This window comes from Triticum aestivum, chromosome 1A (assembly GCF_018294505.1).
Source record: "Triticum aestivum cultivar Chinese Spring chromosome 1A, IWGSC CS RefSeq v2.1, whole genome shotgun sequence".
Classification (NCBI taxonomy): Eukaryota; Viridiplantae; Streptophyta; class Magnoliopsida; order Poales; family Poaceae; genus Triticum; species Triticum aestivum.
In genome coordinates, this window is record NC_057794.1 from 39,373,598 (window position 1) to 39,397,564 (window position 23,967).

The 23,967-nt window shown below is 44.7% G+C and overlaps 1 pseudogene; it reads right to left on the reverse strand.

Annotated features, from left to right (window-relative positions):
- Positions 1-6,444: 6,444 nt before the first annotated feature.
- Positions 6,445-8,034, reverse strand: LOC123101911 (uncharacterized; annotated as a pseudogene).
- Between the last annotated feature and the right edge of the window lie 15,933 nt (positions 8,035-23,967).

The window sequence follows — 23,967 nt, forward strand, 5'->3', positions numbered from 1 at the left end:
TTCCTTTTAAGGGTGGTAGGTTTGTAACATCCCAAATTTTCAATTTGGAATGTTATACATTAGATCATCATGCATATCTTATTTTCTTGCATTTTGCCCGATCCTAGAAATTTCACGCAACTCAAGGACCTTCGGAGAGAGTTGGAGATTTCGTTATTTTCATATTTTAGAGTTTTCTCGATTTTGAAAAGAGGATCATTTGATTTATTTATTTCATCTTCAATTATTTTTCCGATATCAAAATATGAAAGAGGGAATAATATGACTTTCCCAAAATATAGGAAAAATGAAGATTTAATAAATAGATCAATTTTGGTTTTGCCGGAGATTTGTTTGCATTTTATTCGGATAGGGAAAAATGCGCGTTTTCGAAAATTGCATTTTAGGTCCGGAGAAAAGTTCATTTTGTTCGACTCATTTTTAGGAGTCGGGAAAAATTTACTTTTAGAATTTTGGAGTCCGTTTAGTTTAGTTTTTATTTGTTTTTCTGTGCGCGAAATCAGTTAAAAAAACACAACTGGACCAAGGCCCAGGCCAGGCCACTGCGCCCCAGCCTCGCGCGCGCCAGGAGCCAGCGAAGGGAGCCGGCCGCCGCCTCTTGCTCCTGTACCGAATCCTAAAAGGATTCTAGGGCGCCCCTTGCCCCTTTTTACTTATTTCGTTATTCCTATTCCTAGTCTAATTCTTGTCCCCTACCCCAAGTAAACCCCCCCCTCCCAATATAAATATCCAAGCACCCCCTCTAAACCCATCAAATCAAGCCCCAAGCCCTCCACCGCACCACACCCCGCGCCCTACACCGCCGCCGCGCCACCCCACACCCGCGCCGCCGCACCTTGCCCACACCGCGTCTCCGCTCTTGTGCCCTAGCGCCGCCGCCGCACCTCGCCCAAGCCGCCGCCTCCCCAAGCCGCGCCCCACCCCGCGCCCCTCACCCGCCGCCGCCGCCCCTATAGCGCCGCCGTAGCACGCCTCCATCGCCACCGTTCGCCCCGCCTCGCCGGAGGTAGCCCCGCGCCTCTCTTTTTCTTCCCCGCGGTTCGGTTCTTTTAAAAGAAACCGTTCCGGTTTTCTTTTCTGGTTTTTCTCTCCGATTCTTCGTTTCGGTTTCTTTTCCGAAACCCTAGATCGGTTTTCCGTTTTCTTTTTTGGTTTCTTTTTCGAAAACCCTAGATCGGTTTTCGTTCTTCTTTCGGACCGTTCGTCTCAACGAACGTGATCACCGATTATTCCCGGTTAACGACGCCCGTTCGTTTAACCGTTCGTCTCTTTCTTTTCGTCGGATTTATTCCGCGATCGCGATCTCAGATCCGATCTTCCTTCTAGTTTATCTTCTCGCCCGTTTATCGGAATCAGGTGATTCAAGCGCCTGGAGTTTCGTTTCGAAACCACCGTTCCGTCTAATCAACTTAAACAAGTTTTTGCCCCGGTAAAGTTTGACCTAGTTTCAACTTGCTAGAACCGAGTTGTTTTCTTCCGCCGTTTGTTTTCCGTTTCTTTGTTCGGTTCTTTCTTTCTTTCTTTGCAACCGGAGTTCTTAAGTTGAACCTTCTGGTTCATTCTCTCGTTCGAGTTTGACTTGTGCATTAGATGAGTACTTATTGTGTGGTTACTATTACTTGCTTACGATAGATTGACCGGAGTGTGACGAGTAGATCTATCAAGAGTTTTAAGTGCGAATCATCTTCATCTACATTGCAGGCAAGTTCACACTTTGATCATACCTTTTCTACAACCCAGTTTTATTGCATTAGATCAATGCTCACACATTGCATGATTAGGATATAATTAAACTGTGGGATGGGAAGTAGATGAGGTAGTACCTATTACCTGTTCATTATCAAACCCTTGGGAGTTACTTCTACGTTTGCTTATTATGCCATGCTATGCTAGTAGACGTGGATTGGGTGAGTGATATCCATGACAGATGTGAGTTGATAATTTTAATGGTTTATCTAAGGTGGCAACTTAAACACACATCTGGGTGGATTGAGGCACCTGATGTCTATCAGGACTTGCCTATTTTTTTTGGACCGCCACCCAGGCTCAAAGGGATCATAAGATAATTCATGCTAGAAACTTCCGTGTGCAGCCACATGCTACTATGGGCTCTGGCATAGTTGACTAAGTTGTGCGAACTCTTACGGGGTGGACTAGCAGATGTAGGGGTTGTAGGTGGTACGGTCTACCCCACATGTAAGGTGCTAGCGCTTCTGAAAGACTATGTCTCGGTCATCCGTTTCTCAAACACCGTGTAGTGCGAGAAAACAAACGGAGGCGATCGAGTCATGTGGGGAAAAGTGCGCAAACCTCTGCAGAGTGTACAAACTAATCATGATTAGCCGTGTCCCCGGTTATGGACAACTTGAGTATCTAGTACTTGAATATCATGTGAATCTCATCATGTTACTTCTAATTAATGTTGCTGGGTTTTAATTATTTTTAATTGGGATTGAGAATGCTGTCAACCATTCTCAATGTTCAACAACCACCATGATAGTTAAATAAATTTATTCCTTTGCAGTAGGGAAAAATTGGCTTTACGCAAAAAACCTTATAACCATAGAGCTTTTCCACCAGCCAAATATGCATGTAGTGATAGCCATTGTTCATCATTCTCTATGGTGTGAATTTGCCAGTACATTCAATGTACTGACCCATTTCGGGCTGCAACGTCTTATGTTGCAGGTTATCTTACGACGAGTAAGTGATACGTTAGGGTTACGATTTCTACACTCAACTTTGCCATTGGTGTTGATGGGAATCCACAACCTTGTTGCTTCCGCTATATGGATTGAGGTAATAGTATTTACGTTACTTTATACATGTGATTTACCTCTGTTATAAATCCTTCGGGTACTTTGTGTGTCAGCATACCGATCCAGGGATGACACGTAAGCACAGAGACTTGACCCATTCGGGTCGGGTCGCTACAAGACATCCCAAATTTTCAATTTGGAATGTTATACATTAGATCATCATGCATATCTTATTTTCTTGCATTTTGCCCGATCCTAGAAATTTCACGCAACTCAAGGACCTTTGGAGAGAGTTGGAGATTTCGTTATTTTCATATTTGAGAGTTTTCTCGAATTTGAAAAGAGGATCATTTGATTTATTTATTTCATCTTCAATTATTTTTCCGATATCAAAATGTGAGAGAGGGAATAATATGACTTTCCCAAAATATAGGAAAAATGAAGATTTAATAAATAGATCAATTTTGGTTTTGCCGGAGTTTTGTTTGCATTTTATTCGGATAGGGAAAAATGCACGTTTTCGAAAATTGCATTTTAGGTCCGGAGAAAAGTTCATTTTGTTCGACTCATTTTTAGGAGTCGGGAAAAATTTACTTTTAGAATTTTAGAGTCCGTTTAGTTTAGTTTTTTTTTGTTTTTCTGCGCGCGAAATCAGTTAAAAAAACACAACTGGACCAAGGCCCAGGCCAGGCCGCTGCGCCCCAGCCTCGCGCGCGCCAGGAGCCAGCGAAGGGAGCCGGCCGCCGCCTCTTGCTCCTGTACCGAATCCTAAAAGGATTCTAGGGCGCCCCTTGCCCCTTTTTCCTTATTTCGTTATTCCTATTCCTAGTCTAATTCTTGTCCCCTACTCCAAGTAAACCCCCCCTCCCCAATATAAATACCCAAGCACCCCCCTCTAAACCCATCAAATCAAGCCCCAAGCCCTCCACCGCACCACACCCCGCGCCCTAGACCGCTGGCGCGCCACCCCACACCCGCGCCGCCGCACCTTGCCCACGCCGCGTCGCCGCCCTTGTGCCCTAGCGCCGCCGCCGCACCTCGCCCACGCCGCCGCCTCCCCAAGCCGCGCCCCACCCCGCGCCCCTCACCCGCCGCCGCCGCCCCTATAGCGCCGCCGCCGCCGCCCTAGCACGCCGCCGTCACGACCGTTCGCCCTGCCTCACCGGAGGTAGCCCCGCGCCTCTCTTTTTCTTCCCCGCTGTTCGGTTCTTTTAAAAGAAACCATTCCGGTTTTCTTATCCGAAACCCTAGATCGGTTTTCCGTTTTCTTTTTCGGTTTCTTTTCCGAAAACCCTAGATCGGTTTTCGTTCTTCTTTCGGACCGTTCGTCTCAACGAACGTGATCATCGATTATTCCTGGTTAACGATGCCCGTTAGTTTAACCGTTCGTCTCTTTCTTTTCGTCGGATTTATTCCGCGATCGCGATCTCAGATCCGATCTTCATTCTAGTTTATCTTCTCGCCCGTTTATCGGAATTAGGTGATTCAAGCGCCTGGAGTTTCGTTTTGAAACCGCCGTTCCGTCTAATCAACTTAAACAAGTTTTTTCCCCGGTAAAATTTGACCTAGTTTCAACTTGCTAGAACCGAGTTCTTTTCTTCCACCGTTTGTTTTCCATTTCTTTATTCGGTTCTTTCTTTCTTTCTTTGCAACCGGAGTTCTTATGTTGAACCTTCTGGTTCGTTCTCTCGTTCGAGTTTGACTTGTGCATTAGATGAGTACTTATTGTGTGGTTACTATTGCTTGCTTATGATAGATTGACCGGAGTGTGACGAGTAGATCTATCAAGAGTTTTAAGTGCGAATCATCTTCATCTACATTGCAGGCAAGTTCACACTTTGATCATACCTTTTCTACAACCCAGTTTTATTGCATTAGATCAATCCTCACACATTGCATGATTAGGATCTAATTAAACTGTGGGATGGGAAGTAGATGAGGTAGTACCTATTACTTGTTCATTATCAAACCCTTGGGAGTTACTTGTATGTTTGCTTATTATGCCATGCTATGCTAGTAGATGTGGATTGGGTGAGTGATATCCATGACAGATGTGAGTTGATAATTTTAATGGTTTATCTAAGGTGGCAACTTAAACACACATCTGGGTGGATTGAGGCACCTGATGTCTATCAGGACTGGCCTATTTTTTTTGGACCGCCACCCAGGTTCAAAGGGATCATAAGATAATTCATGCTAGAAACTTCCGTGTGCAGCCACATGCTACTATGGGCTCTGGCATAGTTGACTAAGTTGTGCGAACTCTTACGGGGTGGACTAGCAGATGTAGGGGTTGTAGGTGGTACGGTCTACCCCACATGTAAGGTGCTAGCGCTTCTGAAAGACTATGTCTCGGTCATCCATTTCTCAAACACCGTGTAGTGCGAGAAAACAAACGAAGGCGATCGAGTCATGTGGGGAAAAGTGCGCAAACCTCTGCACAGTGTACAAACTAATCATGATTAGCCGTGTCCCCGGTTATGGACAACTTGAGTATCTAGTACTTGAATATCATGTGAATCTCATCATGTTACTTCTAATTAATGTTGTTGGGTTTTAATTATTTTTAATTGGGATTGAGAATGCTGTCAACCATTCTCAATGTTCAACAACCACCGTGATAGTTAAATAAATTTATTCCTTTGCAATAGGGAAAAATTGGCTTTACGCAAAAAAACCTTATAACCATAGAGCTTTTCCACCAACCAAATATGCATGTAGTGATATCCATTGTTCATCATTCTCTATGGTGTGAATTTGCCAGTACATTCAATGTACTGACCCGTTTCGGGCTGCAACGTCTTATGTTGCAGGTTATCTTACGACGAGTAAGTGATACGTTAGGGTTACGATTTCTACACTCAACTTTGCCGTTGGTGTTGATGGGAATCAACAACCTTGCTGCTTCCGCTATATGGATTGAGGTAATAGTATTTACGTTACTTTATACATGTGATTTACCTCTGTTATAAATCCTTCGAGTACTATGTGTGTCAGCATACCGATCCAGGGATGACACGTAAGCACAGAGACTTGACCCATTCGGGTCGGGTCGCTACATCTGTAGTCTAAGTTTCCAAGCTTATCTACTAAAGAAATTGTATCAACTTAACCATTAGTCATGCATAAGTGTTTGACATCAAAAACATACGGAAGTGCATTCTCGAGATTGACAATTAGGATGCATGCTCTGAACATACAGAAGTTCTACAGAGCAGCAGCAATGGCATCACAGTTGAGTTGCCAGACCAAAACAAAGTCATGTATGTATGTAACAAAATCAGCCAAACTTAATATGCATCATCAGCTGATTAAAAGCAGTGGATAATAGTATAGTTCATCAAATGATATGGGCAGCTAGCCAAGTTTCCTAATGGGAAGAGCTCACAAGAGCAGACAAGGAAATGTATATTTTAAACTAGACTAGATTGCAGGGGGGAAAGGAGACGGGATGTGTGGCATTACCAAGGTAACACTCCTAATTTTTCTCATGAAAGGATCATGATAGACACAGGCAGCTACCAATAGGAAGAGGAAAATGGAAAATGCAGGCTACATGACCGAGGTTCTACCAACAAGAACCAACCAAATTAACCCAGCAAGTTAGTCAGATGAGGCAAGTAGCCCAGATGCATAAGGGTGGATTGTTCAGTTCACTTCAGTTCAAGCTACCTAGAAGAGAATGTCAGGACAACCGGCTGGGTTCACTTCTTGTGCACCCTACAGTCTGGGGAGTTTGGCTGCATGCACCTGTGTTGTTGAAATCGATGGCTAGGCCGACCGTGCTCGTGTCCTTCAGGCTCGACGACTTGCGCTTCTGCTGCAGCACCAAGAATGACATTGTTAATGTAGTCAAGGTAGCCAGATAGTAGGGTAATTCAGGTTTCACCTAACAGTTGTTCTGCCTGTGCTGTGTGTGTACTAGATTAAATTAAATCAGTAAACACTTGAGCTTTTATGGTTGGGTTGGTTGGTGCTTTTACCTTGTTGGAATTGCTGGCGGAGTGCTTCCTTTCGGACCGATGTTTCTGCTCCTTCTCCAATAAGCACAGTAGCGTCTTGTTGGCTTCGTCCACAACTCTTTTCTCCTCGAATAACTTAACCTTGAATTAAACATGCAAAAGAAACTTCAAACTGTCAAGACTACATTAGTGTTGCATGAAGCAATGTTCACTGAGAGGGCGATAAGTTGCAGGTACAGAACATAGGTGTTGCAACTACAAGAGTGAGATAACATGTTACCTCCTCTGCTTTTTTTAGGTTGGTCTTGAGTATATTCTTGTCCCTCTGCGGCGCTTGCACTTGTTCAGTAAGCTGCGCGTGAGTAAGATGAATTTTGGAGGACCAGGTTGGTTAAACAGCACTGCACTAGTAATTATACAAAGCAGCCACCGCAGTAGCATACAGGAGTATCATGCAAGCAAGCAGAGTGTTCAATGATGGTGATGGATCTCTACAGTTGATCCAACACCAAATCACCTGATTGAAGGTGATGGAGCTCTACTACCATTGACAGACCAAAAACAAACAATGTAACAAGACCAACTACTCAAACTGAATATGCATCAAGTGATTAAAATCCGTGGAAGATATAATTAGTCATCAACTGACACAACTAACTAATTTTCCTTTCCCAATGGGAGAGCACACAAGATCATACAGTAAATCATATCCAGAATGTAGCAATCAGTGGATAACATGAGCCATCAAGCATGAAATCGACTGATAATATGAGCAAGGAAAGGGATACGGGGTGTGGTGATGTTACTGACGTCGGGGGCGTCCCTGAGGCGCTTGCGTAGGTCGTCGCTCTCCTAGGCGAGCTCATCACATGACTCCATGGCGCGCTTGAGGTCGCGCTCGTAGAGGCCGCACTCCTTCTCGAGCCTGGCTGGGCGGCGAGCTGGTCGCGCGCGGCCGTCACGACCTGCTTCTCCTCCACGCAGCACCAGATCCCCTCCGTGTTCATCGCCGACTCGTTCTGCACGCACGGCATGGGGCCATTCCGATCCATCAGGCATTCTGGCAAACAGGTATAGTGCGCGAGTAACCGCCACCGCAGAATGGACGGGGGAGGGGGGAAGGGGGGCGGACTGACCCTGAGGAGGGCGATGCATTGGGCGGCGGCATGGAGGTCCTCCTCGAGCGCGAAGACGCGGTCCTGGAGGCAGCCGCGCAGGTCCTACAAGACGGCGAGGTTGAGGCAGAGCGAGCGGTCGGGCACGAGGAGGCAGGGGGCATACTTTGTCTGGCGAATCCAGAGCTCGGTCGCCATGGCTGCGCCGCGGGCTAGGGTTTCGGCTGCTTGGGAACGAAGCAAAAGGTGGGGGCGCCGACGGTGGTGGGGTAGAGGAGAGGGTGGGGGTCTCCGGCGGTCTCGGACGAGGTGAGGGGCGCGCGCGAGCGGCAGAGGGGCGGGTGGTGCAGGGGAGGGGAGAAAGGAAGGAGAATAGAGCGAGGGGAGAAAGAAAGGAGGCAGCGGCGGGGGGGGGGGGGGGGTGGTGGATGGAAAATGTGCAGAGGACTCACGAGATCTAGGGTTTCATCTTAGGTGGGCTTCGGGTGAGGACAGCCGTTGGATCCGGGAGCATCCAACGATGATCCATCCATGATCCGCGTGAAATGCCCACGGACCAATCAAAATGCAATACACGTGTACCATGTCACGACCATCTAAATTGGTCACAGTTAACTAAAAAATTGGTCGTAGTTGACTAAAAATTCATTTTCTATTTTTCAAGTGCCCAAAATGAGTTTTTTTGTGAAGGACCTACCATATATTTGTTGCAATATTGGACCAAATCATTTTTTATAAAATAGTAGGCCATGTATAATGCACGATTTACAAAATGGTTGGGTGTCAAAATTTTCGATCCACCTCTCGTGAAAAAGACAAATTTCCGCCGAGTCAGCTGGAAGCGGGTCAAATTTGAACTACAGCTGCCTCATAGTTTGCTATTTATTTTTTCCAAAAGTCATTTCTAGGTATATAAGTACGTATTTAATCATAGAAACACCAAAAAATTCCAAGATTCAACCACTAGCTAGGAACGGTCATTCCCGTCGTTTTGACCGCATTTTGAAACGGGCATAAAAATTTCAAAAAAATCAAAAAATTGGGAAACCTTCGCATTGTGTCATTATATGTGGCCAAGTTCCCAGGAAAAATAACAAACTTGTAATACGGCAATTATTTAAAAAAAGTTCTCAGAAACGAGCTATCACGTGTGGAGATCAATGGCTTTCAAGCCAAATGATCAATCTTATGGCCACATTCGTGGCATAGTTTGTTCAAATGATCTCATATTGTGCACAAGGGTGCATATTGGAATGGCAAACAATGTTGCCTAAGGAAGTTTTCATTTTCTTTGCACGGAAAATCCATTTTCCATTTTCCGAGTGCCCGAATTGAGTTCTTTTTGTGAAGGATCTACCATATATTTGTTGCAAAATTGGACCAAAACATTTTTCTAAAATACTAGGCCATATTTGATTCACAATTGACCAAATGGTTGGGTGTCAAAAGTTTTGATCCACCTCTGGTGAAAAAGACAAATTCCTGCCGATTCAGCTGGAAGCGGGTCAAATTTGAACTGCAGCTGCCTCATAGTTTGCTCTTTATTTTTTCCAAAAATCATTTCTAGGTACATAAGTATCTATTTAATCAGAGAAACACCAAAAAAATTCCAAGATTCAACCACTAGCTAGGAACGGTCATGCCCGCGGTTTTGACCGCATTTTGAAACAGGCATAAAAAATTCAAAAAAAATCAAAAAATTTGGAAACCTTTGCATTATGTCATTATATGTGACCAGGTTTCCAGGAAAAATAATAAACTTATAATACGGCAATATTTAAAAAAGTGTTCTCAGAAATGAGCTATCACGCGTGAAGATTTAGGGTTTTCAAGCCAAATGATCAATCTTATGGCCACATTCGTGGCATAGTTTGTTCAAATGATCTCATATTGTGCACAAGGGTGCATGTTGGAATGGCAAACAATGTTTCCTAAGGGAGTTTTCATTTTCTTTGTACGAAAAATCAATTTTTCATTTTTCGAGTGCCCAAAAGGAGGTTTTTTGTGAAGGACCTCCCAAATAATTGTTGCAAAATTGGACGAAATCAATTTTATAAAATACTAGGACATATTTAATGCATAATTGACAAAATGGTTGGGTGTAAAAAGTTTTGATCCACCTCTCGTGAAAAAGACAAATTTTCGCGGATTCAGCTGGAAGCGGGTCAAATTTGAACTGCAGCTGCCTCATAGTTTTCTATTTATTTTTTCCAAAAATCATTTCTAGGTACATAAGTACCTATTTAATCAGAGAAACACCAAAAAAATTCAAGATTCAACCACTAGCTAGGAACGGTCATTCCCGCCGTTTTGACCGCATTTTGAAACGGGCATAAAAAATTCAAAAAAATCAAAAAATTGGGAAACCTTCGCATTGTGTCATTATATGTGGCCAAGTTCCCAGAAAAAATAACAAACTTGTAATACGGCAATTATTTTAAAAAAGTGTTCTCAAAATCGAGCTATCACGTGTGGATATCAATGGCTTTCAAGCCAAATGATCAATCTTATGGCCACATTCATGGCATAATTTGTTCAAATGATCCCATATTGTGCACAAGGGTGTATATTGGAATGGCAAACAATGTTTCCTAAGGAAGTTTTCATTTTCTTTGGACGAAAAAACCATTTTCCATTTTTCGAGTGCCCAAAAGGAGGTTTTTTTGTGAAGGACCTCCCAAATAATTGTTGCAAAATTGGACCAAATCATTTTTATAAAATACTAGGCCATATTTAATGCACAATTGACAAAATTGTTGGGCATCAAAAGTTTTGATCCACCTCTGGTGAAAAAGACAAATTCCCGCCGATTCAGTAGGAAGCGGGTCAAATTTGAACTGCAGCTGCCTCATAGTTTACTATTTATTTTTTCCAAAAATCATTTATAGTTACATAAGTACCTATTTAATCATAAATACATGGTTTGATGGCGATACGTCGAGGTTTGGGCGGTGGCCAAGGCCCCCAACTCTAGAGCGCGTAAACTCGCATGCCCGACGCGTGGTCACCGCGTGACCGTGGCGTTGCCATGTGTTCTGGGCAGCCTAGGCATGTCTAGTGGGTTGGGCACTCCCCAGGTAGGTTCTAGGAAGAAAATTACAACATAAGATTCTCACGAGGAGACCGATCGATGCTCAAACATGAATTAGCAGCCAAGTGTTTGATTAGCGGTACGGGAAATGCACATGGCCAATGGGCGTGAGTTTTTGCTGAGGATGATCATCTACTAAGAAGAATGTCTTCGCAAATTTTCAGATCAAAAGGAGGATCCTAGGTGGTACTTGCTTTGCAAAGTACCACACTGGACAGAAATATGAATGTTGAAGCTGGGCTCAAAATAATGAATGGATTGAGCTGAAATTTGGTGGAGGATGATTATTTGGGCATTGGAAAGCACCGTAGAAAATTGATACCATTTGGACATGCCAAAGTGGTACTTCCTTCACAATGCTCTTCTATGGACAGAAACTTGGGAAAACTAGTGAGAGAATTTGGATGAATGAAATGAGCTCAAATTTGGTGTAGGTAAGGTACATAGGTATGGTTATGCCTTGGTAGATTTTCATATCATTTGGGTAAGCCTAGATAGTACTTACTTCACAAAGCTTCTCTCGAGGTAGAAACTTTGGAAATTTCCTGAGAAAGATTTACTAGGAAAATGGAGCTGAATATTATCATGTGGCAATGATTTGGGTATGGAAGAGTGCCCAAAGAGTTTGAGGTTAATAGGAGGGGTCTAGATAACACTTGCTTTGCAACATGCCAATCTGGCCATAAAATATAAATTGAACCTGGGCTCACATAGATAATTTTCCTGAGCTGCAATTTGGAGGAGGGTGATAATTTGGGCATATGAAGGAACTGTATAAATTTCATGTCATTTGGATATATAAAAAAGGTACTTCCTTCACAATGCTTCTAGGTGGACAAAAACTTTGGAAATTTGCCGAGCAAGATTTGCCAGGCAAATGGAGCTGAATTTTGTCATGCGGCAATGATTTGGATAGGAAAGAGTGCCCAAGAATTCCGAGGGCAATCAAGAATATATAAATAGCACTTCCTTCATAAAGTGATGTTGTGAACAGAATAGGAAAATGAATATTGTTGAATTATTTTTGAACTAGGAAAGGAAGTATTTTTACATATTTGACGAAGATATGACCCAAAGAATTTATGAGATTTTTTTGGGAATTTTAGGAGTGACAAAAATATAGGTTGCTTCACAACCTAGGGCAAAAATGGACATGACACATAGGCAAAACTGATGAGGTGGTGCCAAATCATACCAATCCACCACAATTGACAAGGTTATGACCATCTATATTGGTCATGATCAGCTAGAAATAAAGCAGCGGACTAGTGCTATCTGCTTTATGACCATTTCGTGTAAGGAAATTACGACCTTTCTGACCAAAATGGTCGCAATGGTTTAGGGTTTGGAGCCCCCTGAACAGCTTTTGACCAATTGGTCTAAAATGGTCATAGATTTATGACCAATTCTTCCAGGGTCACTGACAGAAGGTCATAAGTTGACATATGTCTTGTAGTGATAACCCTGCCAAGTTAGAGCATACACCTCGGGGGGGGGGGGGGGGGGGGGGATAGGACTGGTCATCTGTCTCTGAATCCTCCTCTGAGGAGCTATCCGTAACCAGCGAGATATGCGCTTCATCAAATAGCATAGTCTGCTCTAAAGACCTTGTTTTGACTCTAGAATTTGCCATCACCGTGTGAAATGGTTGATGCACACGAAAAGCAATTGAATGTAATAACATTGTTGACAAATGTAATATGTAACGAAAAAAGGATGGCTTGATATAATTTACATATAAGATGACTGGCTAAGCAGGATGGCATTAAAAAATTCACATATATGATGCCTGGCTAAACAAGATAGTGTTGCATAATTCACATAAACGATGAATAAACTAACCAGATGGCATTCGCACAAAGGATGTCTAAACTAAGCAGATGACATATTTTATGTATAAAGTAAGCAATTCAAGACACCGTATGCATGATATAACCAACATCAGCATGCCAAGTTAGAGTGAAGACCTCAGGGGGTAAATAGGAGTTGTCTTCTCCTTCTGAATCCCCCTCAGAACAGATATCTTCCTCTCGATTACAATCCGAAATGCGTGGAGGGGGGCTGCCTTTGCGCCTACCATGGAGCGACGTCTGCATGAAATTTTATTGCCACACAAGGCTCGTCGCTTTTGCTCTACATGTTCAGTTCCATTGTTTACAATAACTATCATGCATAGGAATAAAACATAGTGAGATTATGTAAGGAGTGCATGAAGAAATCCAGAGTGATGGTAGCAACCTGTGGATAGACCCAAAGCCAATAATAGCAGGCAGATAATGGCTTCAGTTAAAAAATACAGATAATGGCTTCTTTACTGTTTGTTTCCCACCCAACATGAAACTCATAGTAGACACCGGAGATTAACCAGTTAGTAGATAGATACTATTGATAGCGGCCCGGATATGTACCCCACAATCATTTAAAAACTCAAGTTTGACCATTAGTTTGGAGCTGACTCAGAGTCTAATCGGTGAACAGGACGATAAAGTAGCATGTAATATTAAGCGATGCATAAAGTAAGCAGACACGAAAGAGTGTGACCTCTCTTGCGGACCCGCGTAGTCCTCGAGGTCATCTGCTTGGTTTATGATGGTAGTGCAGTTTTCATGGCTGCCAGGGGCGGGGAAGAAGATCTGAGGCGGCGAAAGATAGTCTGGAGGCCGGATCCCTGCTGTGTTGGACCCTTCTGTCATTGGAGCAGCTGAGCTGGGGTGGACGACGGCGCAGCAGGAGCGGGAAAAACCATGCACGGTTTTCTTTGACAACTATATGTAAGAGAAGTAATTCTGTAAGGGCTCGTTTGAATTGGAGGATTCCAACAATGCAGGGATAGGAAATAGACAGGAATAGGATAGGAATGCACGTGCAAAACAGAGAATTTAAAAACACATGATTTCTGCCAATCTGGGTGTTTGATTCACAACAACTGGAAGATCACAGGATGCAAATAAGCATGGTGAGATTAAGTCAAACCACAAGAAAATGTACGGTTATAATGCTATTATGCTACTATCTCTTAGTCTTGTGCTTCATGAATAGGAATTTGAAAAGGAGGACAAGTGAAAATTAAAATTCCTATGTTTTTTCTTTCAAGGAGACACTAAAATAACAAATCCGTGTGCTCAGTGGGCAATATATATAACATGTACAGTAAAAAAGAGATGCAACAAGTGTACAACCTCTTCGGCGAAGCCATGTCGATCTCAGCGTGATTGGGTTGGCCGGTGGGGATGCTCCGGCTGACTTGGCTGTCGAAGGAGGGGAAGAAGATCTTAGGCGTCTGGAGATGGAGCCCGAGGTACCGCTCCACTGTGATGGAGGGTTTCATCGTTGGAGCAGTTCCGGTGAGTTGTACGACACCGAGGCTGAAGCAGGACAAGAGAGACAACGAACAACGTTAACCTGAGTGGAATTCTAGTAGCATCTCCAATACATGACATAAAATACATAACTACAAAGTGCTAGATGTAAAATACATCAGCCGCTCATCTCTGAACTTAACAGTCGAAACTGAATTTAGCTGTCGAAACTGAACTTAACTGTCGAAACTGAATTTTTTTGTCGAAACTGAATTTTGCTGTCGAAACTGAACGCACTAGCAAGGTGAGGCTACACGTCGGTCGACTGACTTTTTCATCTTTGGTCACTCGATTTTGCAGCCGTTGGATATGAAATCAAGGGCCTGCGGTTCATCTTCAACCTCCACCCCCCTGAGTCGGCCAAACAGTAGCCCCCCGCCGCCCGCGGCCGGTGGTGCGCCGCCCCGTCCTCCCCGAAAACACTCCCCACCGCCGGTCCGCCGCCGCCCCGGCCATCCCTCTAGCCCCCCCCCCCACGTGCCGAGCTTTTTCTCCGGCGATCCCCACGCCACCGCACCGCTAACGCCCCGCCACCGCCGGCGACCACCGCCCCCATCCTGAACCCTAAGATAGATAGTGGGGTACCTCTCCGGCGAGCCCCCCTCCCCGCTGCGGCTGGTTCTTCCTTCACCCCGGCGGCATCGGAGTGAAGTGTAGCTAAATCGGAGCAGCATCGCAAGCAAGAGCAAGAGCGAGAGCAAGAGCAATAGCAAGAGCAGACCAGGTAGGGTACCGAGAGCCAGAGCAGAGCAGCAAAGCGAGCGAGAGCTAAAGCAGCAGCAGGTCCTACTGATGTGGACGTCGCCGCCGAGGGAGCGACGCCATGGAGGAAGTGGCCGGCAACGCCGCCGTGGATGGAGCCGCGCCGTGTCGGCTCGGGACCAAGCGCCAGCAACACCGTGAGATCAAATCAAGAAGAAAATGCGGCAATTAGTGTACAACCTCTTTGGTGGCGCCGATTAGGCCGCAACTTCATCCGAGGAAACGGTGATGATGCTCTTCCGGTGGTGCAGGTGAAGACGGCGGTGTGGGAATGGAGGTGGCGCGAAAGACGAGGGGAACATGGGGGCAGCTCCTTGGAGGTGGAGGACGGGGTGGCTGAACCGGCGGGATGATGAGATCGACGACGGATCCTCATCCGGTACGGTGGATGAGGGACGTCCAGGTGTTGCTGTGGACGACGTCGTCGGGGAAGAGGCTCCGGCTGGGTGGCGGACGGAGCAGGGTGTGGGGTCTCGTCGCGGGTTTTCGCGGCCTCAGTGTACGAATGGGTGGGCGGATGGGATGGCAGTGGGGAACCATGGCTTAGAGACGCGCTTGTCCGAAATGTGGGGTAAGTTATGAAAGTACCCCCACCGATTTGAGGCGGTTCTGTCGGTTCAGGGGTACCACGGGCATTTCGCGTGTCGGGATTTCACAGGAGGTGGGAGTTTTCGCGCGTGTTGTAATTTCGGAATAGCAATGCGCGGGTTGACATGGAGGGAGTTGTCGGAGCACAACGAGACAAAGATATATCTTAAATATTTCGGGCTAACAAGGCGCGGGTTGAAATTTCTGGACAAGCCTAACGTGTACTGTACCAAATCAATGCGCCCTACAAATGTCATTTAAAACTTTGAATTCATGTTATGTTCAATTAAAATATTTCGCTACGTGTATAATGCATGCAACCTACTACTCAAATGAACGTTTTAGTGCATGCCAAATGTATATACTACCGCTTCAATATGAACTAAATTTGAATTCGTTTCTCTATTTGAATAAGAGCTACAGTAATGATTGTTGTGCAGTCAAAGCATTTGAATTCGTTTCTCTGTTTTAATAAGATCTACAATCATCATTATTGTCAAGTTAAACCATCATTTGTGTATTAGCTTCACAGCACACCACATGATTAGTCTCGAGTTACATATGAACTATGTGTACTATATGAACTCGAACTAGATTTTTTGAATCCACTTCATTTTGATTTCAAATCACATTACATTTCTAGCTCTAGCTAGATCTTCATAATCTAAACCATGTCTCATATGTATAATGTGTTTATCACATTATGAATGGTGCCCCGCCCCCTACGCCTACAAGTATTTAGATGTGAGTTGCAAACACCACACATTACCACAAATTCAAATAAAATGTGAGAATGTTCGATATATAGTATTGTTTAGATTGTTTGATATTTATTTGTAAGCTGCAAATGCCACACATTATCACAAATTCAAATAAAATGTTAGATTGTTTGATGTATAGTATGGTTTAGATTGTTCGGCATTTAGCTGTGAGTTGCAAACACCATGCATTATCACATTATGGTATAACATGTGCACAGCACGTGTATCACCGCTATTTTCATGCATGCAATGTTTAAAACACTATGATCTCCTATTCAAATATATGAATCCGCTTTCATATCAAATTATGATCTTTGTTAGTCTCTTATACCCACACAATCCTCTAACCTTTGTAGCTACCACTAACTTCCTCTCGTGCATGCACACGCCCTCCTTGCCCTCCCCCTCCCTCGGCATTCTATCCACCGGGCACATTCATTTTTTTCTTTAGGTCGTTCTCCCAGAGACTCCACAACTCCTTTCCGACACACACCGATCGATAGAACTCTCCAGCGATGCCTGCCTACAACATACAAACACACCTTCAATCTCCTCCTTTAGGTGTCATTGCCTCGTGTCTCTCATACGGTCAGACATATGTGTAAACTCTCACCCCTCTTTTCATCGCTCTCTCACAACCGCACACTCCTCCCCCTATCTAGCTAGTAGTTGGGCCTCTCGCACCACCTCCTAGCTCCATTCTATCTGTCTATCCGTCTCGCTGGGCCGTATTTGCCTCTAACAAATGGACGTACACCGACCGATCTCTCGCTATACATATAGCTACCTAGGTCCTTATAACTCATTTTTACCCACACGTCAATCGATCTACCTCATTAGTTGTGTCTCTCCCTTCCTCCGACAAACAACAATTGATCTACCGATCTAGGGCCTGTTTGGTTCCAATAAGTCGCCTGACTTATAAGTCAGGTGACTTAAAACCAATGACTTATAAGTCACATTTGTTTGGTTGTCACCTGACTTATCAGTCACCTGAGCACATCTTTCCATCTATTTTTATATAAAGGTGGTGGGACCCATGCAAAAGGGGGTGACTTATAAGTTTTAAGTTGGGGTGAAGCAACTTATGACTTATAAGTTGGGTCTATTTGTCAAAATAAGTCACTTTTTTCACTTTTTGACTTATAAGTTGATGACTTATTTGAAACCAAACAGGGCCCTAGTTAGGTTTGCTTACCAAACACATGGTCCCCCTTCATCATCCATGGATGCGTCCCGACAGATCTATCATGCACAGGCACACACAGAAACACATCCCCATTCTTATTAATAACATTGCAGTTCCACCCTCAGTTTGTCTAGTAGGCCTCTCCCACCATCTTCGAGAAGCAACTCCATCACCCATCCAGCACTCTACCCCTCTCCCTCCCTCTCCCTCCCTCTCTCTCTCCTCTCTCTCTCCCATCATATTTCCCGTCCTTCAGTTATGTATGGATGTCGACCGATCTCCCTCAAGACATAGCTGGGTCTCTCCTTCTCAACACATATACGAGTCATTCTACCTCTATAGTTAGGCCTCTGCCTAGCCCTCCCACCACCCCCTCCCCCCACACACATCGATACATCGAGCACTCTAGTCATGTCTCCCTACCACACACAAACTTGACGTGTGCCCTCTAACGTTCCGGTACGCCAGTCGCCCTATATCTTTGACTTGTACACACACACAATTTCGATGGCTCTCTTCATCGATCTCGCACCCACCCACTTGATCCTCTCTTCGACTCTATTGATAGCTATGACCCCTCCCTCTCTTCTCATGGATTGCCCGACCCTCTATGTATGATATGGATAGGCCTCCATTTCACACACATTGCATGCAAAATTTTGTTTGACATGTCATCGACACATATTCCCACAAATAATTCACGAAATCAACCCCCCACCCCACCCCCACCCCAAAACAAAAAACACTCACGAATGCGGTTTGTATCTCTCACACACACCCACGTAGGAGGGGGACGTGCACGAAGAGAAGAGGTGCATGCATGGCGCACGTACTCCCGTCTCTTTCCCAACCACTCCCGCGCGGGTACACGGTGGAGCTCATTTTTGTACGAAAAAGGCAGCCCACGTGGTAATTTGGCACGTGTACTGGTTGTCCACTTGGTGGAGGGAGGATCGTCTACCACGGGTGAACAAACAAATTGCAACTTGACGTGTTAAGTTAAAAAAGAGGCAAACCATGTGGGGCCTACCTTAGCGGCAAGGATCTATACACTGGAGTACATTTGATGTGTCCTGTCAACTCGCAGAACGAGGAGAAGCTTGCTTAGTACGCCATCTCCCCCGCCCACGGGCGCGGTGGCTCGCAGGATGAGGTGAATCTTGCTTACAACGCCTTATGTCCGCTCCCTCGCCCATGCGCGCGGTGGCTCGCAGGACGAGGAGAAAAATTTACTACTCTCTCCGTTTACTCCTCGTCCCTACTACCTTGGTTATAGAGATTATATCATATTGTTTGGAATATATATGTCCTTTAGTAGATTTCAATATGAACTACTAGTGCATACTCCAAACACTGATGTATATAGACGTATTTTAGAGTGTAGATTCACTCATTTTGCTGCGTATGTAGCACTCTCCCTCGCCCCACGACCCTCTCCCACGTGGTGGACGTGCAGCAATTCATTCGGTCTCATATAGCCAGAATGATATATACTGCACTACCGTTATTGCTCGACTTCCCTAAGAGGCGAAGAGCCAATCGCAAGGTCAATATATTGGAGATGCCAAGCGCAAGGTTATAGGAGAACGAGTAGTAGGTGCCGCGTCATTTATAAATAAAGTTTTTTCTTCTTCAGTGGCTCATGCGGAATATGATAGGTTTGTATGGAGAGAAAAGGAAACCGCTCCACTATATACATAGTCAGGACGGGCCAGCCTACACGGTTACTTGCTGGGGTTGCTCTCTTCACACTCTCTCGCACAAAACGACTGTGGCCACATCTCTAAAATCCCGGCGGATCATGTCCGCTTGGGGAAGGGGTGGATGCTTAGTGTAGATGCGGTGGCCGTTGCCGACGGTGAAAACCCACTGTCGGCACGTCCCGATCAGGGGTCCCCGCCGTTCTCTCTCACAAAGCCGGTGACGTTGCCTTCGTCCCTTGCTCACTACCGCGATGTGGGCAGTTGCCGCCTCCCGCCACCCTCCTCAAGGTTGAGCTACGTCCCTCAGGTACAACTCCCTTTACAGCCGGCTTGCACCACTGCTCCAGTTGCCCACATCACTCCCTGTGGATATTTCTCTACTTCTTTGCCCCGCACATACCTCTACTGGCTTCTACATACTGTATTTGTGATGAGTTTATGTCTTATTCTAATCACGCTTGTTCAATTTCTTTGCCACAGGGATGCTCATCTCGATTTTGGTGAAACTGCACAAAATGATCCGATGGTCAAAAGGTTGCAAACTTCATTTATTAGGAAGCTCGAAGGTTGCCAGCAAATTGAAGCCTGGTCAGGGTTCACGGTTCAAGGGCTAGGGACTGAATGGATTGTTTTTTTTCTTTAGCTGCCTCTGTTCCAAAATAAGTGTCAACTTTAGTAGTAGTACAACTTTGTACTAAAGTTTGCACAAAGTTGAGAAACTTATTTTGGAATGGCGGGACTACATATTTGCTATGATCTGTCAATCATTGAGATGCAATAGCATGCATGTTAGTCTCGTTTGTATTTGATGAAATGTTGCAACGGGCAACCTTGGACGCAAGATACATGTAACAGAAGCTGGAAGCTTCATAGCATTGTACAAATTTATCTCGCTGATAAATTACAGTACGTACTATACTAGTACTTCCTCCGTTCCTAAATATAAGTCTTTGTAGAGATTTCACCATGAACCACATGCGGATGTATATAGATGCATTTTAAGTGTAGATTCATTCATTTTGTTCCGTATGTAGTGGAATCTCTACAAAGACTTATATCTACTAGTAATAGCTAGCCCCCACTACTTGGAATTCTCTATCCTCTCCTTCAGCCACGTCATCAAAATTGATGTAGCCGTTTGATGAAGTAAATCAGTCCATAATAGCCGTCTGATCTTGGCGTTGAGAGGCTCCGCACTAAGCCACATGCAAGCATGCAGAAATACCATGCCACATGCATGTGAGTGGGTTTTAAATCACATCAACATGTCTGCATGCAAGCATGCACCGGTAGCATGCATGTAAGTGAGCCTTTAAGTCCCATTAACATGTCAGAAAGAAAAATATAATCCCATTATGTAGTAGGAGTTGGCTAATCTTTTTTCCTTACGTGGGATGATCTAAATGATGATGGGAGTTTATTTAGTTTGGCTACCACATTTTTCATGCGGTTATAGAGTTTTTTTGTTCTATGAAATCGATAATTTTGCGCATAGAGATATACCGTTGTTCTACGCCAACGCGCGGGGACTCATCTAGTAATATTTAGGAACGGAGGGAGTACTATGTAAAGAGTTAGGTGTCGCACGGTGATAGTGTGAGGTGGGCCATGTAATCACTGAGCATGCGTGTTTTCACTGCTCTTGCATGCCTCCGCCGTAAGAATGGAGAAAATTGTAATCTATTAGTAGTAGTATACTCCTTTCGCCGAAAGCGTGGGACATCCAGCAGTCCTACCACCTCAGTAATAAAGACCAATGAGCCGTCAAATCACATAGACCCAGCAGTAAGTTGGACGGACGAAGAACCATCACTCTTGCGCTAGTGAGAGGTCGCGTCCGCTCTTCTCGGGCATGAATGCGACACTGATTCTTTGGAGCGGTGCTGACCATTTCGGGCGGGAAGCGCGTGCGGGCGATGGAGGGGCTTTGGGTGGACTAGGCAGGTCAGGAGCGGGCGTGGCAGCTGTCCGCATGTCCCTACCAGACACGCCCGAAAACGAGAGGATGCACCGACTCTTGCGGCTAAAATCGTACACTACACAACATCTCTCTGTAGGAGTAGGTCAATCTTTTGCTCTCTCTAACACACACATGGTGTTAAACACACACACCCACACACACACACACACACACACGCACACGCACACACACGCACCTTGGTCCCGTTGCACCTTCTAATGTGACTTATTACACCTAGACGGAGGGAGTAGTGAGTATACAAGATACGGTGGCACACTGATTTAAGTCAAATACAAGTGGCCAAAATTTGTGTGCATGTTATAATAAGGATTCACTTAAAATAGTACGTGAGCGAACATAGGGATCAATTGGACACTGTTCCCGAGCAGTAGCGAGATGTGTGAGGTAAGATACACCGCCGACGCTTTTAATTTTTCTTATTAATTTGTTTGTTTCACCCTCTAACTGGTGGGACCCAACATACTACGTTGAGAGAGGTAAGGTGACTAAGGTTGCATTATTTCTGCACCACTTTGGATAGTCTTACCACCAAAGCCACATGACACGATTATGATTGAAATCCCAATGACTCCCACACACACAAAAAAAACATGGCATGCTTGTCACATGAATGCAGGAATGTATAAAAGGTTATTTCCCTCTCATTGAACATAACGGGAGGGTTGTCTAGTTGGTTAGCCTATTCTCTCACTCTCTCGCCCTCTCCCGCTGGAGCCTCAGCGCTTGTAGTTGCTCTCTTCACACTCTCTCGCCCTCTACAAATCTAAACAAGACTTCATTGGCCTCTCTCTCCCCTCACTGCTGCTCAAAGAGCCGGCAGGATCCGTCCGCCGGGAAGGGAAGGATGCTTAACGCTGCCGCCGTCGGCGAGGGAGTACCGGCATAGCTGTTCACTTTCCACCCAGCGGCGGCGCGGGAGGGCCTCCGACCCCTTCTTCTTCGCCACCGTCCCGTCGCCCGCTGAACCACACCCCAAGAACCTTAAGGTATAATTTACTTACTCCACATGCATTGCTCTAGCTGCATGTATACCATGAATCTAGGACGTGGTTCAAAGAGGAAAGGAGTGGGAAAAGTTGTATATAGCATGAATCTAGGACATGGTTCAAAGAGGAAATGAAGGGGGAAAGTTGTATAGCATTAATCTAGGACGTGGTGCAAATAGGAAAGGAATGGGGGAAAGTAGTGGGGAAAGTTGTATCGCATAAATCTAGGACGTGGTTCAAAGGGGAAAGGAAGGGGCGAAAGTACTAGTTCAAAAAGGAAAGGAAGGGATAAGGCTGTAGAGTCTGAGCAGGACTAGATTTGGTGCGCTCACATAGGGAAAGGCGTCTAAAGATAACAAAAATGGGACCAACATAAATATGCCCGTTGGTTGCTTGTTCTTTGTTGCAACAGACTGTGCATGACCACAGTACATCGGTAGATGCACATGGTGCTGGTGCGTCCACTGTCCCGTGCAACTCATTAGCTGTTGTTAATCTAAGGCCCTGTTTGGTGAAAAACTCCCTAGTCCCTACCTGCTGGGTTCCAGGGACTAAACATGGACTAGAGGTTATTAAATGACATGCTAAAAGACCATGTTACCCCTAGTAATGAACTAATAGAGACAAGGTGCGATGCGTGGCAGGGGCAACTGTTGGAAAAAGTCCCAAAAAGACTCCCTCGGGGTCTTCTTTCTTTAGTCCCAAATGCCCACTTTTAGTCCCTAAAAGTCCCTCCTCTTTGGTTTAGATGGCACTGACACGGAGTTTTTTTAGTCCCTACACCAAAATGTTCCTGTAAACAAACACCCTCTAATAATGTCGCTGGAAAATTGATGCAATGCCACAGTTAAAAGCAAATTACATGTTTAACGAATTTTATTGTTAATATAATCTCTATGTTAATATTAATCAATGCCACCGTTTGAGAAATGCTACTGTCTTGCTTTCTTTCCCATTTAGATAAGGTAGATGCTTCTGTTTCTTGGCTTCTGTGTCATCCACCGTTATTGACCACTAATTGTTTCCTTTGCACCTCTGTGTAAACAGGGTTATCTGCTTCACCTCATTGCCATTCTGACCTTTTGTTGCACTGCACAAAACACTTTTGCTTTAAGAGTGTTTTGTGCAGTTCAACCAAAATGTCACACCGACAGCGTTGCTTGATTGCTTGATCTTAGTGGAACTGCACAACAGGAGATCTTACTTCCTATCCGTTAAGGAGAATTTGATCCAGATCTTCTTCTTGTGAGTTGTTTGAATTCCGCATCATGAGAGGTCAGTACTAGCCTTCTTTCACATGATTCTGCAGTGTGCATTCATATGTTGTGCTACTTGTACGATAATGTTGCTTGATTTTAGTGAACTGCACTAATGGAGACAAGACCTCCAATCTGTATGTGCACCGTAATATCCCATTGAGGTAAGATAAGGATATTTCACAACTACTGGCCTGTATTTTGCCATGTTCATCAGACAGTTAAGTTTAGTACTATACTTGTGCTCCCTAATTGACATGCCAAATCTTACATTGAAGGCGAAGCTTGTTTGTTATTGAACCAAGTGATGAAGGGGAAGAACAAGGGGAAGAAAAACAAAAATCAACTCCCATTGCTGTAATGAAGCACTGGGACTGTGATGACACAAGTAATGATATAGTTTTGCATCTTAATTTATTGCTATGGCTGGAACGAGCAATTGTTTTGCCACTGAT